This window comes from Nipponia nippon, unplaced genomic scaffold, assembly GCF_047370975.1.
Source record: "Nipponia nippon isolate SJK-2023a ecotype South Korea unplaced genomic scaffold, ASM4737097v1 scaffold_4, whole genome shotgun sequence".
NCBI classification, from domain to species: Eukaryota; Metazoa; Chordata; class Aves; order Pelecaniformes; family Threskiornithidae; genus Nipponia; species Nipponia nippon.
Window position 1 is genome coordinate 43343504 of NW_028262358.1, and position 18891 is coordinate 43362394.

The 18891-nt window shown below is 45.8% G+C and overlaps 1 protein-coding gene and 2 long non-coding RNA genes across 7 annotated transcripts in view; 2 read left to right on the plus strand and 1 right to left on the minus strand.

Moving 5' to 3' along the window:
- Window positions 1-2875: 2875 nt before the first annotated feature.
- Window positions 2876-9141, plus strand: LOC148053271 (uncharacterized). Its single transcript, XR_015708624.1, has 3 exons — window positions 2876-3135; window positions 7297-7458; window positions 7542-9141. It is a non-coding gene; the product is annotated as an uncharacterized LOC148053271 (long non-coding RNA).
- A 590-nt stretch (window positions 9142-9731) lies between these two features.
- LOC148053272 (uncharacterized) lies at window positions 9732-11041 on the minus strand. The gene is made up of 3 exons (XR_015708626.1): window positions 10759-11041; window positions 10097-10242; window positions 9732-9959 (listed from the first exon to the last, which is right to left on the minus strand). It is a non-coding gene; the product is annotated as an uncharacterized LOC148053272 (long non-coding RNA).
- A 489-nt stretch (window positions 11042-11530) lies between these two features.
- The window catches only part of LYST (lysosomal trafficking regulator), an 87976-nt gene continuing 80615 nt past the window's right edge, over window positions 11531-18891 (plus strand). For 3 of the 5 annotated variants that reach the window (XR_015708184.1, XM_087774509.1, XM_087774512.1), the window contains exon 1: window positions 11531-11631. The gene's annotated coding sequence lies outside the window, so the exon portion shown is untranslated. Of the gene's footprint in view, window positions 11632-11797; window positions 12529-18891 lie in introns of those variants that run through there. The other 2 variants (XM_087774511.1, XM_087774510.1) reach the window with 2 other exon arrangements.

An 18891-nucleotide genomic window follows, 5' to 3' on the forward strand; every position in this document is an offset into this window, starting at 1 on the left:
CCTGCTCTGCCTGGAGGAAGCCATTTCCATCACTCAGGCTCCATTGCCGTCAACTGTGACACATGCAGGCCGTGGAAATGGTGCTGTTTCAGTGCTGAGCGCATGCAGCATTTAGGCTTTTCTGTTCCCAGATTACACACACCTGCAATCTAGTCTGAGCAGAAGTGTCTGTTTAAAATTGTGCTCATGGTAAGATTTATGTCCTACCTGGACTGGAGCCAGCAAGTGACAAATTGACTTTGTACGACATGCATATCAACTTGAAAGTCTGATGCTCTGACTCTCTGCCAGAAGAGCATTTCCAGACTTTAAGGTGCTGCAGACTTCTGGACCTTCATCAGGTGGTCGTGCTTGTCTCCCAGTATGTTGGGCACACCCTCGGGGTGAGCAGGATCTAAACTCTACCCTGGCTTTGGACCTCTGCACTCCTGCTCAGCGTGTCGTTCCTCTGCCCACAATACTCACCTACCTGAGAGAGGAGACCTCCCTTCCCACCCCGGTACAACTGCGTGGGCCCTGGGATTTCCTGGTGGTCTAAGTATACCCTGTACTAGACCTCCAACCCTACGGACGCTCTGGTTTCCCATTCCATAGGCAAATGATAGCTCAAGAAGTTAGAAGAAAATAGGCTTGCCCAGGTTTCTGACAGACCTGTGCATAGCTTAGACAGCACCTGACTCACACAGCTCTAGATTACCCTCACAGCCTACTTCGTCCTCATGAATCTGGGTTTTCTTTGGTTCATATCAGTCCTTTAGTGAGCCATGGGGAGTTCCTTTCCTTCTTCAGTTTAAGGCCGTTGCCTTGGCTTCTTCTGTCGTCAGTGGAGAAAGAGGGAGAGGGACATTTTCAGGGGCCAGTTCACCCCACTTATGCAGAATACCTGTGTTAGGATGGACTGATTTGTCTTCTGGAGGTTCCTACCTCTCCCCACTGACCATATAAGAATTTTGTTTCGGACTGCACGTCTAATTTATTGAGGGGAAAAGTTAGATGAGACAAACCTCCGGCCTCATCTGCCTATTGCAGATGTCCAACTTCCAACCAAAACTCTAAAGAGCCATCAAAATTTTTGTAAATGTGCACGCAGATGTACAAACAGATTTCCCTGTCGTCTGATGACACGGAGATACTACAGCACCAATGCAGGAATTGTTTTAGGTTTCTGTGTCAGACAGAAAATTCCACTATAGTATTTCATAGCCTCCTGTGCCAGATTTTGTCTCCTTGAAATTGAGAAGTAGCTTTCTCTTGGTGTAAGAATAGGAAGGACTTTCACGTCTGGAAAATTTCCACGAGCTTGCCAAAATTGAGAAGTCAAATTAAATAGTGATGACATATTTTCAGCAATATTGCATTGGCAATCTGTATCTTCTTCTCCTTGCACAGAGATTGCCTGAGTTACCACCCAGACAACTATAAATTTGGAGTAAACGCTTTGAAGTTAAGGTGGTGTAGGTCTGGTGACTATAAATGCAGACTCAAGCACAATACAACTGTGCTTAACCAGCACCTGCGTTGTTCAGCGAATGTGTGGTAAACTTTGCCTTCGCGGTGAGGCTTAAGAGACTGACATGCAGACTGAAATGAAAATGGATGGCGCTGCCCTTCATCTTGCAGATGCATGTCCCCCTCCTCCCTTGGGTTAGCACAGTACTCGTGACTACTCCATCAAACAGGTCAGCAAGCTGATCTGGTTGAAAACTTGTCCTAGAAAAATAGCAGATTGGTTTTCAGCTGGGTCAGTGGGCTGATCCAGCTGGCTGCAAGATCAGACAAGCACGAGCATTCCCTTTCCAGCGCCTGGGCTTAGTGAAACTGTGCCCTGAGATGTAGCTGTGACTATGCAGAAAGTAAAAAATGAATGTGCCCAGCAAATATTTGAGGCAAATCCCAAGACCATATTGTACTGACAGGAGAAGCCGTAAAGGTAATGCGGTATATTAAGACTAATGCATAAATTGGCATGGTGATACATGGCAGGGAAGCTCAAAGAAGCAGTCTAAACCATCAGTTCTTCATGAGAAACACAAATATTACATTGACAGCTCAGCTCAGTGCTCAGGGAGTTGCATCGAGAGTTAGTCACCTCTCAGTTCTAGCTGTGCTTTCGGCACCTGGCTGCTGCCAGTCCGTGCACCGTGCAAAGGCAGATCACCGTCTTAAAGGGTTTGTGGCTCTGGATCTCTTCCCATTTAGCTGAAACCAGCACATCAGCATTAGCCATAAGAGGGTTGGTGCCTATGCAGTTGGGATCGCTCACATTTAGATCAAGTAATTTGGTATTTTAGAACAAATATAATTTCTTTATTGTGACTAGAATAAGGGGATCCTGGCTTTGCTGTCCTTGCAGGTGGAAATTCAATAGGAGACATCTAAAACTGCAGGCTCAGAGATGTATGTGCAGATTTGGAATTGCATGGTTTGATCGCCCTTTTCTTTTTTTAATGTTGTGCTTAGAGAAATAACATCAATTGAAGACAAGAAACTTTTTTTTGAAAACCATCTCAGATTTGCCCATTGAAAGTTTTTTTGGCAGAACAGGACAGAGTTTTGAGTTCTTCACACGGTTGTCTCAGTTCATGAATGTGCCCTTAAGGCTGAACTGTTCCCTTTTTATATGCCTTTATACAATACTCAAGCAAACACAATGGGATGGCGTATTGGAAAGCTTTTAGTCTCTTGCACCGCTTAGCACAATCTTTTTAGCTGTCTGCATTGTTTACTCATCCTCCTGCACCACTGAGAGTAAAAGCCTGCACGAGTTTCTTTTTGTCTCTTTCTTTCCCTTCCTTTTTTTTTTTTTCCCTCCAGCAGCACTGCAGACACAGTAGCACAACCAACTGAAAGGAAAACAAACCAAAGCAACCTCCAAATTCCAAACCTCTGCAGGACAGGCTGCTTATGTGAAGCTGAAAAGGAGCCAGAGCATACCAGCAAGGAAGCTGTGATTTCATCCAGCAGCCTGACAGAAACTCCGAGGCTTCACTGCAGCAGCCTGTGCAGATGCAGCAGCATCCCTCCGACCGGGTCCATGTCAAATGGACAGCAGAGGAGTCCCCAGAAGGAGGATGCCCATGTGATTCTGTGTCACTGCCCCCTTGGTTTTTAGTTGCAACTCTCTGAGGAAACCAGGTATGCTCTACAGGTTTTTAAACAGTTTTTTATTCCTTAGGATGATGCCTAGTTTCCAAGGGAAGGGTAAGCTGCATGGAAATGGGGAAGATGGATGAGAGAACGAAAGGTCCCCAAGGAAGGTCATTCCCCTCACCGTGGAGTGGTGGCAGTCAGGTTTGTTGTAGGAGGAGGTGCAGGAAAATGAGTGTGAGCAGAGGTGGCTGGGGCATTCGCTGGGGCATTCGCCTGGGGTGCAGGTTGGCAGGGAGGTTTCTGGTGAGGTCTGGCATGAGGGCTCAGGGGTGAGTAGCAGCTGTCACACACCTTTTGGTGCTTGTCTGGGGACTGATTGGAACTGGGGACTGATATTTGTGCTTTGGTATCTGCGTCAGCTTGTGTATCAGGTCAGTAGGCAGGGGAGCGCTACTGGCCAGGTAGGGGAGAAGGTTTAGGACGGCGTGTGCTGGGCTGGGGAAACACTGAAGATTACGGCAAACCCATTTGCACCAGTGTGACTCTGGGGTGACTCTGCTGAAACCAGTAGAGTAATGCTGAAAAAACTGTGAACGGGATTTGGCCTTATAATGCAAAAATGAGAAGATTTGGCAGAGGGCCTGGAGGGGTGCTGGGAGCTGGTCTCTGAATGTATAAACACATGTGCTTCTAAAAAAGTCTGTGCTGGTTGCTGGATAGATGTCTGAAGCCCTACGAGCATGCATCACCTTTCACAGAAAACAAAGAGGCTGTTGCATTTCAGAGAGCCTCCCCACTGAATTATTCAATGCAACTAAATAAGTACAGAGCTCCACCGAGTTATGTAAAACTGCAAAATGGGCTCCCTCCCTTGCCTTGAATCAATGCTATTTTCTCTTTCTGAATGCTACATTATAGCATCAAATGGGTGGCTTGGAGCAATGCTCGACACTTGGAGAAAAAACAGAAAACATAGTAGGAAGAGCATGGAGGGGAACTGACATAACGCTGTCAGAAAGGTTCAGACCGAAGCACAGACTGCTGCTGGTCGTGGGGAAACGCGAGAGTTTGAAATAGAGCATGCTTTGTGCCTGGTTGTGTCTTCAGGGTTAGTGCCTGTCCAAAAATGCTAATCTGGAGACAGCACCTCCTAAAGAAAAGCAGAAAAGCACAAAGGCTGAGTGTTGTTACAGTGACCACTCCACGTCCTGGGCTTATTCCAAAGCAGGCAATGCAAACCCTGCGTACCATCCACGCTGGCTCTCTTGCACCCTTTCGCTTGCTCAGCATCATCATTCTTCTTGTCAGATCGCGCGCTGTGCCAGAGCTGAAGCTGGTATACGTCCCAAGAGGGACCCAAATGCCTCTAAATGTCCATCCTCCTGAGCTGCCAGGCTGGGTGGAGCAGTTTGTCCCCATTAGAGCAGCCCTAAGGAAACACCCACGAACACGGTGACAGGTGGGGAACAGGCACTGAACCAGCCCCTCATCTGCTCCTGATGCCAGGCCAGTACCTCCTGCACGGGGGGACAGGCAGCCACGAGCCCCCCAGCGCCGGAGGAGTATTTGAGAGCAGCCCCGTGATTGCTCTGTGTCTGCTTTACCGGCAGCAAAGGAGCACCCTGAATGCTCCTTAGCATTCCATGCATGGAGGTGGGTTGTTGCTTCTGAAGATGGAGACATCCAATGCTCTAATCAGAAAAAAAGTGTTTGCAAACACTGAACATTTACCTTTGCGGAATTACCTTTCCTTTTCCAGCAAAGATAATTCACTAAGAAAGTCATGGCTGGACTGGAAACAAAACTATTAGATTGCTAATCAGAAATCACAGGGAGAAATGCAATGAGTCTCATGCAGGAGCAGAAATGTTTTAAATAGGTTGGTTTGTTTGTTGTTATGTGGAGTTAATATATTTGTAAAAATCGTGGTCAGTTTGCCAGAAAATTATTATGTTTATCTCATAATTTATTCAGAGTCTTGTGATTAACAACTTTGTGTTGTTGATCTGGCTTGTCTGTTTTCCTTTAAAAAAAACCCAAAAAAACCTAATCAATATAGAATGACATAATTTTTTTTGGTGAAAGACAAAGTTTTGCTGAAGAATCTTTCTAATGCTACATTGACTATAATGAAACTCATGAAATTTAGAAAGGCCCAGCTTTAAAAAAAAAAAAAAAGAAAAACAGATTATCACAACAGATGCTTTATGTTTATATTTTGATATCTGACCTGAAGTGACCATAAAAAGTTTCAGAAATATTGAACGAATTGGTAGAAACTATAATACATAACATAATTAGCAGGTACACGAACATATGTGATATAAAGAGGAAAAATCAGTATAGCTTTTGTAGAAAAAAATATCTCACAGCTCTACTGGAGTTTTTTGGGAGGAGGGAGGAGACAGGAGTCACCAGTGAAGTCTAACAACAAATCTGCCCCTGGGCTTGTGTTGTTTGACATAGAAGTTACCTGGAAAAAGAAGCATAGTTTGAGGTGAGAGAGTTTCCTGATGGTAAGTTACTCAAGGTAGCAAAAATGAAAGTCAGCTGGGAAAAGGATTTCAAGCTATAAGTTATTGAGTTAAAATGGCAGAAAAAAATCAACGCTGATAAGAGCAAAAGAATGCACCGCAGTCAAAACAATCCTAACTTTGCATGCAGAGGGAGAAGTGCTGAAGACAGAACTCCTAGTACTTGGGTAGAAGAGATCCCTGAGTTACGACACACAGTTTTATGAAGTTGCCAGCCCAGTGCTCAGTGGTGGAGGAGAAAAGGGAAGATAACATTAGGAATTATTAAGGAAAGAATAGAGAGGAAAACATAAGCTTAGTATGCAGGAAAGTTATGGTGAACTCACATCTTGAATATCGTCTGCAGCTCCAGTTCTCTTACGCTAAAAAGAACAAGAAAAGGTTCAAAGAGGGGCAAGAAAGCTGAAGCAAATGGTACACAGCAAATGATTAAATAGTCCAGAACTCTTCAGAGTGGAACAAAAATATCCACCCACCCTAAACTTTTCAGTCCAATCTTACTTAACATTTTAAGAAGCGCAGGGCAAAAATTAAAAAATGGTGTATAAGTGGTGAAAATGAAAATCTACTAGGACTTTTCCTATGAAACAGTACTAACAAGAAATAAAAAAAAAATAATAATTCTTTCTATGAGTTAGCTAATTTCATAGTGTTTATCAGGAAAAGACAAAGTATTTGTTATTGTGAACTGCAGATATGCTTTTTGCAGTGGATAAGGAAGATAAGGAGGTCTAGTATTTTCGCATGGGTTGTAGATCCAGCTAAAGACAATGATGGACCTAATAAGGACATGTGAAAACTGCAGCCTGACATGCCTTTATTGAGATTTCACCTCAGTTTCACCTCTTGAACTGAGTCAGTTCAAGAACACCTCCTTTGCCTGATTATTTACTGTAGAACAGGGACGAGTCTTTAGACATTGTTACAGACACATGACAATGCGTAACTTAAGAGACTATGATCGGGTGTAATGCATACATTTGAGAGCCGTGAGAAGGTGTAAATTAAAGCTCAAAGCCCTGTATATAGGTTTTTATACCATTTGCCTTTCTCATTAGGCTTCTCTCATTCTTTGTAGTGGGAATTATTCTAGCTTCAATCATTTCTATAGAAGTTGATTTCAGTCAAGTTTTGTTACATCATCCAAATTCACTGCACTAAAGGCAATTTAATTCTAGTTCAGCATACATTGCAACTAGTGCTTTACCTCAACTGTTTTTGAGCAAACTTTAAACTGGATTAAGTCCTCCTAAATGGGAAAGCCAAAGCTGGTCAAAGTAAACTCACTCATTCAAAACTGATAACGCAAGTCTTTTTTAATTCTTTCACCTAGATTAGAGATTGGACAAATTTAGGGGTCATACAATGTGTCACAGAGAAGCTATCTGGTTACCTGCTCTTCTATTCTGGAAATGGGAACTAGAACCATCAGTAAACACATCCTTACGCCAGTGTGTGCTGACCAAGAATTACTGCAATGAAAAATCAAGTGTCACCGGGAATCAAGCCCTGCTTGCAGTAGGCAAGCCTAAACAAGGATTACAAACAACTAGGGAGGCTTCCCACAACTCCTGTGCTTTAAGCTCCTTTTGGAAGCATTTAATTCCACCTTTGCTTTCTACCCACTGAATGACATTTTCCTTTTCTCTCTGGTCTTTCTATGCCACTCTAGTCAACTAGTCAAACATGAAGAACGTAGAGATGAAATGTGACCAGCATGGATTTGTTTGTCCTTGAATTTATGCAACAGCTATCTCCTCCAACATCGATCTGGAAGTGTATCTACTCACAGACTGTTTCTCCTCATGATCTATACAGACCCACATCTAAACTAGTATGTTTTTTTAATGAATCCCTCAGACCATTCATCGATTCCCTAAGTGCAAAACTATTTCACTATTTTATTCACTCTTTCAGATTTTTTTACAGTAGCATAGGAAAAAAACGGAGTAATGTGCTTCCTTGGGAAAACAGACCGTTATTCATTCCCTGCTGAAAGACTGCTCATCTCAGCTGAGAAAAGATGCCCTTTCCACAAACCTCTCTGATTTAAGATTGTGGGTTCAAGACAGCTCACTTACTGTATGTATTATTCCACAGTTTTTATTATTGACTTTATTATACCATTAAAACATAGGTAAATTTTCCTAGACAGGTAAATACTCATGGGAAAGGAAAGAGAGAGAATGAGACTGTAGAAATGTCCCACAAAATCTAGACCTTACATTATCTTTGTAATGCTTCCAGATGAAACTTTGATAAGAGTAGATGGAGCCTTATGAAAAATGAGTAGTGGGTACTCAAGAAGTTCTGGGAATGGACAGTGGCTCATTGACCCCTAAAATTTTGGAACCATTGATCTAAATCCACTGTCTGTGAACGTTAATACCACATACTGAAAAATTTGAATACTAATGTGACCTGTGTGAGTCTCAGTGCTGTGGGTTTGTTCTACTGTCCAGGAGAATAGTAGGGAAATGCCATTCATATTCGTTTCTTGCTTGTTTTCCATCTTATTACCTTCTGCATGTATGCAGAAGAAATAGAATTATAGTAGAAATTCAAGGAGAATTCTGCTGAAAAACTTTATCGATTTCAAGTGAGATTCAGATACTGTTTGTAGGACAGAGGGAGTTATCAGTGAACCAACGCTGTTATGAAGAACCAGATTTGGTTTGAAGTTATTCTGGCATGATGAACCCGTGTCATTCTACTCACTTTCATGGAGCTGCTGCAAATTTATATTGACTTACATGAATTCAGAATGCATAGTACTCTACTGAAAAACTCAGATTTCAAACTGAACAACAGGCATGCTGTCATATCTGTAGCAGGAGCTAATTACTGTAATTAAAGAAAATCTGCGTGAGCTGAAAGATAGGTTGCACTTTGAAGCATTCAAGTGAGAAGAACATTACCATTCTGATAAAATCTTTAATTGCATCTACTTACCTTTCTCAACAATTTTTTTAATCCAAACAGTTTATAATCTTTTTTTAGCACGCACATGACAACTGCTTCAGTGCATTTCAATTTAGGCTATGGTTAACTTCCCTTCCAAAGATTTTAATAGATACTTTCCAAAAATTCACTGAGATGTTTGTATGTATGTGGTAGGCAATTCTCATCTGAAAACTCTTAGCTTCAGTAAAAATTATGTTATCAATCTGAAATGCTCCTATTCTTTGTACTTTAAAAGCTAATATTCCAAGGGTGAGCTGATATACTGTTGGCTGTTGACCTCATTTTCATTGCTGCTGTTTCAGTTCTGCCATACAACAACGCAAGGAAATGTATGGGCTGCTTAGTTTCACTGGTGTCCTTGAGAAAACCATAGACAAAGGGTAAATGTCAAGCACCGTGTTGGCTCTGCCCTACATCTGCTGCTGAGGAAAACTGGGCAGCAGCAGAGGTACCAGCAAAGAGCCTTGGAGTTATTGGCAGGCAGGAGTTTCAGCGGAGAGGCCAGTAGAAACCTCCGGCCTCTGTCAGCACTGAGGAGGGACATATACGTGTAGTCCTCCTTCGGCAGCTGGAAGATCTGAAAGAAAGATAAAATAGCACTATCTCTTCTTTTTGGTAAACAGGAAGCCCTGGGTCAGAGGTAAAAGAGACTTCTCGTTCTTCTCCGCTGCAGGAAGCGGAGTGGCTTCATGTGAGCATTAGGGAGTTTGCTTTGGGGCAAGGTCTCCCCTAGCCCAGGGCTGGGAATCTTGGCTCAGTTTCCCCTCCAGTAGCTGAAGTGCCAGCTGGGGTAGGCTGGACCAAATCCTACCACGTTCTCCAGGAGTTTAAAATAATCTAGCTTAAAAGTAGGATTTAGTCTGTCTGTCTGAATTGGCAACTGGCATCTAAGCTCCAGGGCATCAAGTGAAACGGCTTTCCCAAAGTCCCTAAGTTCTCTGTGGCCACCGAAGAGAGCTGGCTGCCCTTGAAGGCCACTTGTCTCTCTGAGCTGAGATCTGACCTTCCCAAGGGTGGGCACCTAACTGGGGGCATGGGGTGCCACTGGGGCTGTGCTGCGTAACCTCGCTCGGCAGCAGAGCGGCATGTCAGGCTCCTTGCCCTTCCTGGTTTTAGTGAAATACCGGTGTCACTTGCCTAGGACTTTTTTTTTTCAGGGATTTCAGACATTTTCAAGTGCAGAAGTGTCGTCTAGGTGCCTAACTTCCAGAGAAAGGCGCTGTCTTGGAGTCTGCACAGCTGGCCCTTGCAGGGAAGTTGCTCTCTTGGCTCAGCCCAGAGGTCCATTTAGCTCAGCACCCATCTGACGGGGACAGGGTGCTTCCTGTTGGTAAGATGAGGACCCGCATGAACAACAGCCAAAAGCAGGTGCTGAGGAAAAAAAGTAAGAAACACGGCCATAAATAGATGCCATGGGAAAGAGCAGGAGAAGCAGGGTGTACAGGCAGATTGAAGTTCATATTTGCAAAAGACTTAACTGCAGTTACCTCGTCTGTAAATAAACTTACTTTGGCAGGTGGGTCCTGCGATCCTGCTGTCTGAAGCGTTCCCAGGATCTGGCTCTGCCCATCCGTGTAATCCTTGCAGGCAGCCTGTCTTAAGTTTTACAAACCCAATATGCCACTGAGGTGGCCAGCAGGCCCTGGGACGGTACCTGAAATGCAATCACAGAGCTGACGCAAGTCCTCTCCAGGAAAGGCAGCAGAGGTCCGGGAGTGGGAGGCCAACGCGCCAGGGAGAGGCGTAAGGATGCGAGAGGGATGCGCTGAGGTAAGGACACTTGCGCGCCCTGTATGTCTTTTTCTGATTTCAAGATCAGGAAGGCTACGCCAAACCGAGGCCTGTGTGAATACACGCAGCGCGTGCTTGTTAACGTTGCCTGTAAGGTATTGCTGCCACTTTCAAAAAATTAGTAAGTGCCCTGCCCGCGTGAGGTGAATTCCCGGAGAGGGCGAGAGCAGCGACAGGGGGACAGGGCACATTATCGACTTATTTGCCCATGTGAACCAGGGAGTTGACTGAGCAGCACTCCGTGCAATCCCTTCTTCCAGGCATCTCAGCCGAGCGCGAAAGCCCAGCTCCGCAGCCCTAAATCTGCTCCGAGAATTTACTCAGAGCAAACGCCAAAGCCGAGTGCAACCCCTGCCGCTGCCCGCAAAGCCCTGCGTACCCAGAGCCCCCCAGCGCGAAACGGGTAGCGCACAACAGCGGAGCTCGGCGAGCCGGTTGCAGCAACCGGGCAGCACCAGAGCGGTGCTCCGGCGGCGCTGGCGCCGATGCCGACGTGCCTGCGGGGTGCGAGTGCGTGACGCGTATGTCCAGAGCGATTTCAAATGCTGACGTTAAAGGTGGGAGGGGGCGGCGGTGCCCTGAACCGGCCGAGCCGTAGGTGGGGAGCACCTCCCCGGGGGCTCCGCAGCAGGAGCTGCAGGCAGGCAGGCAGGCAGGCAGGCAGGCTGCCTGCCCATGTGGCACCCGCCGGGCGCACGCGCTCTCACGACCCGACCCCGGGAGCGAGCGCAGCCGCCAGCCCCAGGCACGCCGCGGCGCTTCCAGGAGCGCCCTTCCCGCCCCACCGCAGCAGCCCCGCCGCCTGCCCGCCCGCCCCCGCCGCCGCCGCCGCCGCCGCCGCCGCCCGGGCCGCTGGGGGCGGAGCAGGGCGGGAGTGGGCGGGGCCGGCGCGCGGAGGGGCGGGTGAGAGGCCGCCGGGGGAAAGGACGCCCCCGCCCGGAGGGATCCCCCCGCCCCCCGCGCGGCCGGGCGGCGGCGCCGATTGGCTGCGGGAGGGCGCGTGATACCGCCCGCCGCCCACCCGCGCGCCGGTGCTGGCGGAGCGGCGGCGGCGGCGGGAGCGGGGGAGCCAGGTGGGGCGAGGGGCGGGGCGGGGCGGGGCGGGCGCTGCGTTGCCCGGGCGACGGGGGCGGGCGGCGCGGCGGGGCCGGGCCGGGCCGGGCCCTCCCGCCATGGGCTGCCGGGACGCTGTCAGCGGGATAAGAGCGGAGCGGGCGGCCGGGGGCGCCGGCTCCGGCGGGGCGAGGAGCGGGTAAGGGCGGGGCGGGCAGGGCACCGCCGCCTCCGGTTGCGGGGGGCCCGCCTGGCGGCGCGGCGCCAGGTGGCAGCCAGCCAGCCAGCCAGCCAGCCAGCCAGCCAGCCAGCTAGCTAGCTTGGCGGGCACAGGCCCTGCTGCGGGCTCCGGCGAGGGGGCGCCCCGCCGCGGGCCGAGGCCGGCGCCGGGAGCCGCGGTGCGTGGGCCCGGGCGGGCTGTCACCCGGCGCCTGCCGCCTCGGTGGCGTGAAGATGCCCGCTGGCTGCCGTTGGCGGCTCCGGGCAGCCTGGCGGCCGCCGCTGTCCGAGGCGGAAGAAGCAGCCGCCGGTGGCGCAGGCGGGGCCCTGCCCGCCCCGCGGCTCCCCGGGGCAGGGGCCGGGCCGGGCCGCGGTGGCCGCCGGCGGCGGCGGCGGGAGGGGTGAGTGCGCGCTGAGCGCCCTCCTGTTTCTGAGGGGCGGGAGCCGGGGCCGGCTGCGTGCATTTGGCGGCTTTGTGTGAGGCGGCTCGCGGCCCGCGGCGCTCCTGCCGAACTTGCGGCCTCCGCTTTTACCGAAAGGCGACGTTTGCTGCCCGGTGTGCGCCTCCAGATGGTGCCTACCGGGCTGTTTTCCGCCCCTTCCCGTGGCACCGGGGAGCCGCCGGCCCTGCCTCTCGGCCGGCGGGCCTTTGCGGGGCGTTTGTGCGACGCGGGAGCGCAAAGCCTCGCTGCCAACGAGGCGTTTGTTGGAGGCAGGCGATAGCAGCTGAAGGAAAGCAAATGTGGGCCGTTCGCGGAAACGCGATAACGGTGATGGACGTGGAATACAACAGCCGCAGCACTTCAGCACCAGAACTACGCCTTTCTGTTTTGTCTACTAAAAAGAGTGGACAGAGGAGCAAGGAGAACTCTCCTAGGTATTCTCTGAGCGTGGGGAGAACGTGTGAAGATACTCTTCTGAGGGGAAAAAAAAAAAAATCGTAAGAGTTGTACGTTACCTGGTATCCCCAAATGAAATAAGGAGCTGCCTTTTACTTACCTATACAGTGAGAGAGAAGGCAGGGAAAGCAAGTGCATCACTGGGAATGAGAATAAAATTTCTTGTATAAGAGAAAGCAGAGCAATTGAAGAAATTTGGAAAGAGCATCAGATGACTGAATGTGGTGGCCTAGGAGCTGGGAAAGCATCTAATGTGGTTAAAAATGGGAACTGGCTAGAGAAGAACATCTGGATGGGAGGTACTTTTTTCCCTTTTAGTTGTAGTGCCACACGAATCAGCAAGACTTCAGTATAAGGATCTAGAGAAACTCGGAGTTTGTGTCACACAAGCTTGTGTCACTAACAGAATCGTACTGTTGCTTATGAGGTGGTGGGACAACCTTTGGCAGAAAAACCAGCAAAGAGATCTGTTTTAGTCATCTGTATCATAATCTTATGCTAGGTAGCAGAAAAGAGATGTCTGGAACGCTTAGCTGTTCCTGAAGGAAGGATCTGAATTTGCTTGCTGGGACAAGAGACGATGTCTGCATGGAGCTTTTATCATAAAAGGTCTACAGTGTGGTAAGGAGTTAGGAAAATACTCTTGAGTCTTCTTTTTGCCTTTAGCTGTAGCCTCACAGACCAATAGTGCAAAGAAGAAAGTATCCTCTTAGGTACCTTAGAAAATCTGTGGTTTAGTGCCTCTGAGAGTTTCTGGTGGACATTAAAGACAGAGTGAATGAAGAATGAGAATGCTGTCACGTGTTGTCATAGATAAGAAAAAAAAAATCAGCTTTTCCTAGGGTATTTTAATTTTGCTCTTCTTTGTTCCTCATTGTGCTTTGCACAGAGAATCTTGCAAGCTAAGAGCAAGTAGCTTTCAATGCCTTAGTTCTAAACCCAAAGTTAATAGTAAATGAGATCTCAGGAAGTCAGTTGTCACTTGGTTTGTAGGACTGTATACAGATTTCTTAAGAGGAGCTTTTTTTAATGTCACTCCCTTCCCGCTTTCCCTCTCTCCTTCCCCCATTAGCTTTTTTTACTGTACTTAAAGACAGCTTTCCACTAAAAGTGTTTAATTAATTGTAAGAAGTTCCTTTGTTAGGTTAGTAGCCATTTAATTAAGATTCTTCTTAAATGCTGCTTTTGCTTCCTCCTTTCTCTTAGTCTCTGGTAGGTTTTTCTTGGGTGTCCACATCAGTTTTTACTGCAGTTTAAGACAATAAGTAAAAGAGTCTGTAAGCACCTTGAACAATAGCATAAGATCTGTTGGAAAGTAAGACAATGTGTAAACATTAGAAAAGAGAAACTACGTTCTTAATACTTACTAAAAGTTGCTGCTTTTATATAGTCCTCTTTACAGTTAAACTCAAAGAGCATAAGCAAATACTATGTAATATGAACAAACACTTCAGGAGGCTCTCAGTTCTGTATTTTTATTGTCAATGATTTCTTTAATAGGCCGCATGCATCCTTATTAATATACAATTGTATACCTCTGCCGCTTGTACAGGGATATAATTTCCTTCGTATTTGAAGAATTTTGCCATTGTCATGGTGGTCTCTTTCCAAATAAGATAACGTTGCACTGTTTTTGATACTTGTGTTCTGCGGGCAGGAGGGAGCAGAGGGAACGTAGGGTGAAATGATTATTTTGTAAGAGGATTCTGGCGCACCAGGAAGCGCTTGCTGTCCAGAACACGCTTGCTTGTCCTCTGTGGGCGAATTTAAGTTCTCTGGGGTGAACAGCTGTTGTCAAGACCTCACTAATACCTATTTTATTCCTTTTTGAGGAGATGTCAGGCTCTGTGGGCTTCCTTCGTGAAGAACTGTAGTAGCTGTTGCCTGAGATGTTACTACTTCATTTTGCTGGTTCTTTAAGGTCATCTTTTTTTGTGTTTGTTGGAAATATGTATTATAATGTTGGAAAAGGATTGTAACATGCAGTGGAGAGACGTCTCTGTGTGTGTGTATATATATATATATATATATATATATATATATATATATATATATATATATATATATATATATATATATATTTGGGGTTACTTGGACCCTTGCTTGCTTTTGCAGTTCAGAGATGGTTGTGAGAATGTTGGTTACTCTGGCAAATTATTGCTTGACGAAGATTCATAGGCCTTTAGATAGTATCAAGTAATTGAGCTGGTGTCATCAGAGCTATCAGCTCCTGCGATGGCACTGATCTGGAGATGATACACCTGGTTTTAGACTGGTACAAGATCAGGTAGAAGAGATGTGTGGTTGCTTCTGTTCTGTCACCTGGACTGATTTGTCTGAGCTGGCTAAGCTGATTGAGCAGCTTGTTACTGCTGAAGGGGGAGATCTCCCTTCCCTCCTGCCGCCTTCCCTTTGCTGGCAGTGACAACTGCCTGATCGCTCAACATGGCAATTCAACAAAAAAAATCCAGCTGAAAAAACCTAGTGTTCCGCAAACCTGTGGAGATGCGTCACGTCGGGAAGGAATTGGATGAGCGCAGTGCTGGAGGAAGAGGAAGGGAAGAGTTGCTGGGGAGGAACAGAAACACCTTCTTGCTAGTCATGAGTTGTCAGGTGGGCTGAGCTGTCTTGTTTAACTGTACCCCAGCTGCTCCTCAGGAGATGGGGGCTTCTGCTAAGACTCAACAGGGTGTCTGCTTCAGCTGTTGTGGTCATTTGAGAAGAACTAATAAAGCAGCATGGTATGCACTAGATCCTCTGTTCAGATTCAGGTCTTGCATTTGAACATGTTTTTTCAGAGACTTGTTAAAATTACTGCATGAGAATGTCTTGCCTCCAGATAAAGCACTCTGTACAGAAGTGATACTGGAACGTGTGAAGGGGAAAGGAAAGGAGAAAAAGATGCTATGTGCAGTCTTGAGGTTTTTCTTGCTATAAGCTATTAGCTCTTTATGGTTTATGTTTGCAGCCTGGGGTCTGATTAAAATCGCATTTTTCTGGGAAGTCAGTTTTTTTGGTACTAGCTATTAGAGTAGAAGTATGAGTCTTGCTAGTGTGATTTTTTTAGGTAACAGTGCTGTGGTCTGTGTGAAGATACAGCTTAAATCTGATGCTGAGTGTGACACGAGACAGAACAAAATTAAACGCAAAATTCATTAGCTTATGTGTATTGAAGAAGGGATAGGTATGTAATGCTGTCATCAATGTAGTGGAGTCCTGGAGTAGTGCTATATCTTGGTACCACTAAGTGCTAAAACTTCTGTTGTATCTTTGTTCTGGATATTTCTCTTAAGTTCCACTAGCTTTTTTAGTCACTGCTGCATATTTCATCTTTCATATTCTGTAGCTCAGGTATTTTGTGGTTTTGGTGTCTTACAGAAGAGCAGAGCTTCCACTCTTCTGCTTCTCTGACTTTTTCCTAGCCCTCTTCTCCCCTGTAGGAACTCATTATTGCCTGCCGTTGCTGTGGATGGGATATTGCAGTGGCCACACAGCGGATAAGCACTGAAAGGGTTGTCTTCTGCACTTCTGAGCTTGGGTAGTTCACTGCAGGCATCTGGGGCTTGCCCTGTGACACTTGTGTTTGTATGGGGTTTTGAGCCATGTGGAGCTGAGGCACTGCGAGAATTACTCTTACTTACATTGTGAAAGAGCTTTTCTGCGCTTCCTGGCTAATTTGTAAGGTGGGAAGTGGAGGGCAAAAGTGATGAATGGTGGTTTGCGAAAGATGGTGGAAGGCTAGTGCCCGTTAGACTGTGTCTGTGTTAGAGTAGTTGAGCAAGCATCTGACAGTCTCGGCTAATCCTCATGTTTATGCATTCTTTGCCCTCTTTTCCTGCACCCAGAAAGTTGAGCTCCTTGACTTCAGTTAAAAGCATCACCATGCTCCATGGAAAAGTATGGGACCATGAAGTACTAAATGTGAGGTGGGAGGAGAGAGTTCCTGGTTCTTCAAACTTCTGACAGTAGAGAAAAACCTTTTTGCTTTCCCAAGAGAAAATTGGGAAAATGAAATATCTGAATACTGTCAGGTAGTGCCAAATGTGAGGCTTCATTGGAAGCATTAAAACTGATGTTAACTTCAGTTTTATTTCAGCAAATGCCTGACTTCAGCTATTCCTCTTTAGTAATGTGGAGGCATTTACTGAAGATTTGTGTTCTTGAGGGGGATAAGTGGCAAAAAGCATCTAACTAGATCTGTTAACCTCTGTAAGCAGCGGATTTGGTTAGGCTTTAGTGTATTAACTAGAAGATGAGGAATGAGTAACAGAAACAGCAATCTGAAGGGATGAATAGTTCTCCATGTCTTAATTCTGGAAAAGAGTGGATTAGTAAGGAAAATATGTAAGACTTAAGGAAATATTCCTGATAGTTCATAATTGTATTGCAGGAACTGATAAAAGTCCAGCAATATACTTTCACTATAATATTTCAGGAGTTGAAGTTTGTCCAGTTTCGATTCAGTAATTCAAACAGACACTGAAATAGTCTTGAAGTTAACCAAAAAGTGCAAGTCTTTCACCTTCCTGTTCTCTTTCTATCGGAAGGCAAGAGAGTTTAACAAAGCTAATTTCAAAGAATCGAGAGCAAACATTCTTATGACTTGATGTAGAGAAAACAAAACAAAAGCCCCAAACTGTAAAACTTTCTGTGCTACCTGAGGTTATCTTTGCATTACTTGCATCTTTCAATAAGGGGAGATTTGAGTCACTGAAGAGAGTATAGTTTCATTCTTGATTTGTATGTTTCAAATAACAAAAGATGAAAGCAGAATTTCCTTTATGTGTCTGGATATAGAGATGAAATGCTGTGTGTGAGGACTTTTCAACTCCAGAAGGTACTCCTAATTAATCTAGAACTATTTTTAGAAGCCTCAATGACTTCAGTTACGAAGTCAGTTTGATAATTGGAGTCCTGCTAAATCCTTAGCATTTGCAGAAAAAATTATCATATGATGTTTGGTTACTGAAAATACTACTTGGCTGTGTATGTAGCCTTCATCTGGCACACTTCATTCGTCTCCCCAACTCTCTCTCAGCAGTGTAAAATCTTGTTTGGGTGTGCATGCGTTATAGACATCTATAGTTTGGGGACTTCTTAAACATAAAGTTTGGCTATTTTTTGCATCGTGGATGGATTTAGGGTTTTCTTCAGTGGTTCAGGATTTTCTTAAATATTGGTATATCTAGTAATAGGTATACTGGGGAACTTCATACTCATAGTCATTATTATGTGAAATTTAGTATAGTTATTGATTATAGTTTGTCTGTTGGAGTCTATACTGCTGGACTAATTTTGAGTGCTGTTTAAACTTCAAGAATAAAATAAAAATCCTAGCTGTTCCTTACTTGCTGGAGAAAAGCTACCTGAAGCGAGATGTTATGCGAGTCATTTTGCCTGTAGTTCTCTTGGTTGTTGACTGGGTCTTCTGGGGCCAGTTCAGTGCAAGAGGGGTCTGCTCCAGCTGTGCTAACACCTCTTTGCTGTAAAGCCTGGGAGAAGGACAGGGTCTGCTTCCCTAAAGCAACCAAAGCTGGTTGCACTTTGTAGAGAAGCTGTCAGACTGAGCTTAACAGGAATAAATGTATGAAACTCTCAGATATTTAGGTAAATTATTTTTAATGCCACCCTCAGAATTGCTACCTGGTGTTTTGTCTGCATCTAATTACAAATAGAAAATATGGATGTCACTGACCAGTTTTAAAGCCCCAGAACCAGAATTAGTCTTCTGCCCATTAATGACCTTTTTTTTTAAACTCTGATCATTGACCTTCCCCTCTTATTTGGTTGCTTTTAGTGGGTACTTTAGACACAATGCCAAAATTTATCTTAAGCACTTTACTTTCTAGTTTTAATCCTCTGACTAGTAAGCTTTCAGTTTCAGGAATAGCCTTTACTCATTCATCTCCCTTCAGCAGGAGTGCCTCAAGATACTGCTCAACTTTTTTGGCTTCTTCCATCTCTCTGAGTATTGGTGCAATCAACATGTATAATCTTATAAATTACAAAAAGATTTTTGTATGGTCCTCCAGATCACAATGTGAGTGGTACATTTGTTGTTTAAAATCATCTCCAGGTGGATGCAGTGTGGTCTGCATACTTGTAGTGTGGTCACAACTACAGTGTTTTTCCCAGTTGTACCGAAGACCACACTGTCTGCCTGCCTTACTGCAGATTAATGCGAGAGGGTATTCACAGAGTCTGCCTGGTCTTGCAGGGCTGGTCTCTGTAGGCTCACGACTGGAGAGGCCCTGAGCTTCTGACTTGCTTTCTGTGGTAGACTGCTTCTTTCCTTTCCCTCTGCAGAGTCTGTGGAGGTTAGTCTTGATCTTTAGATTTAG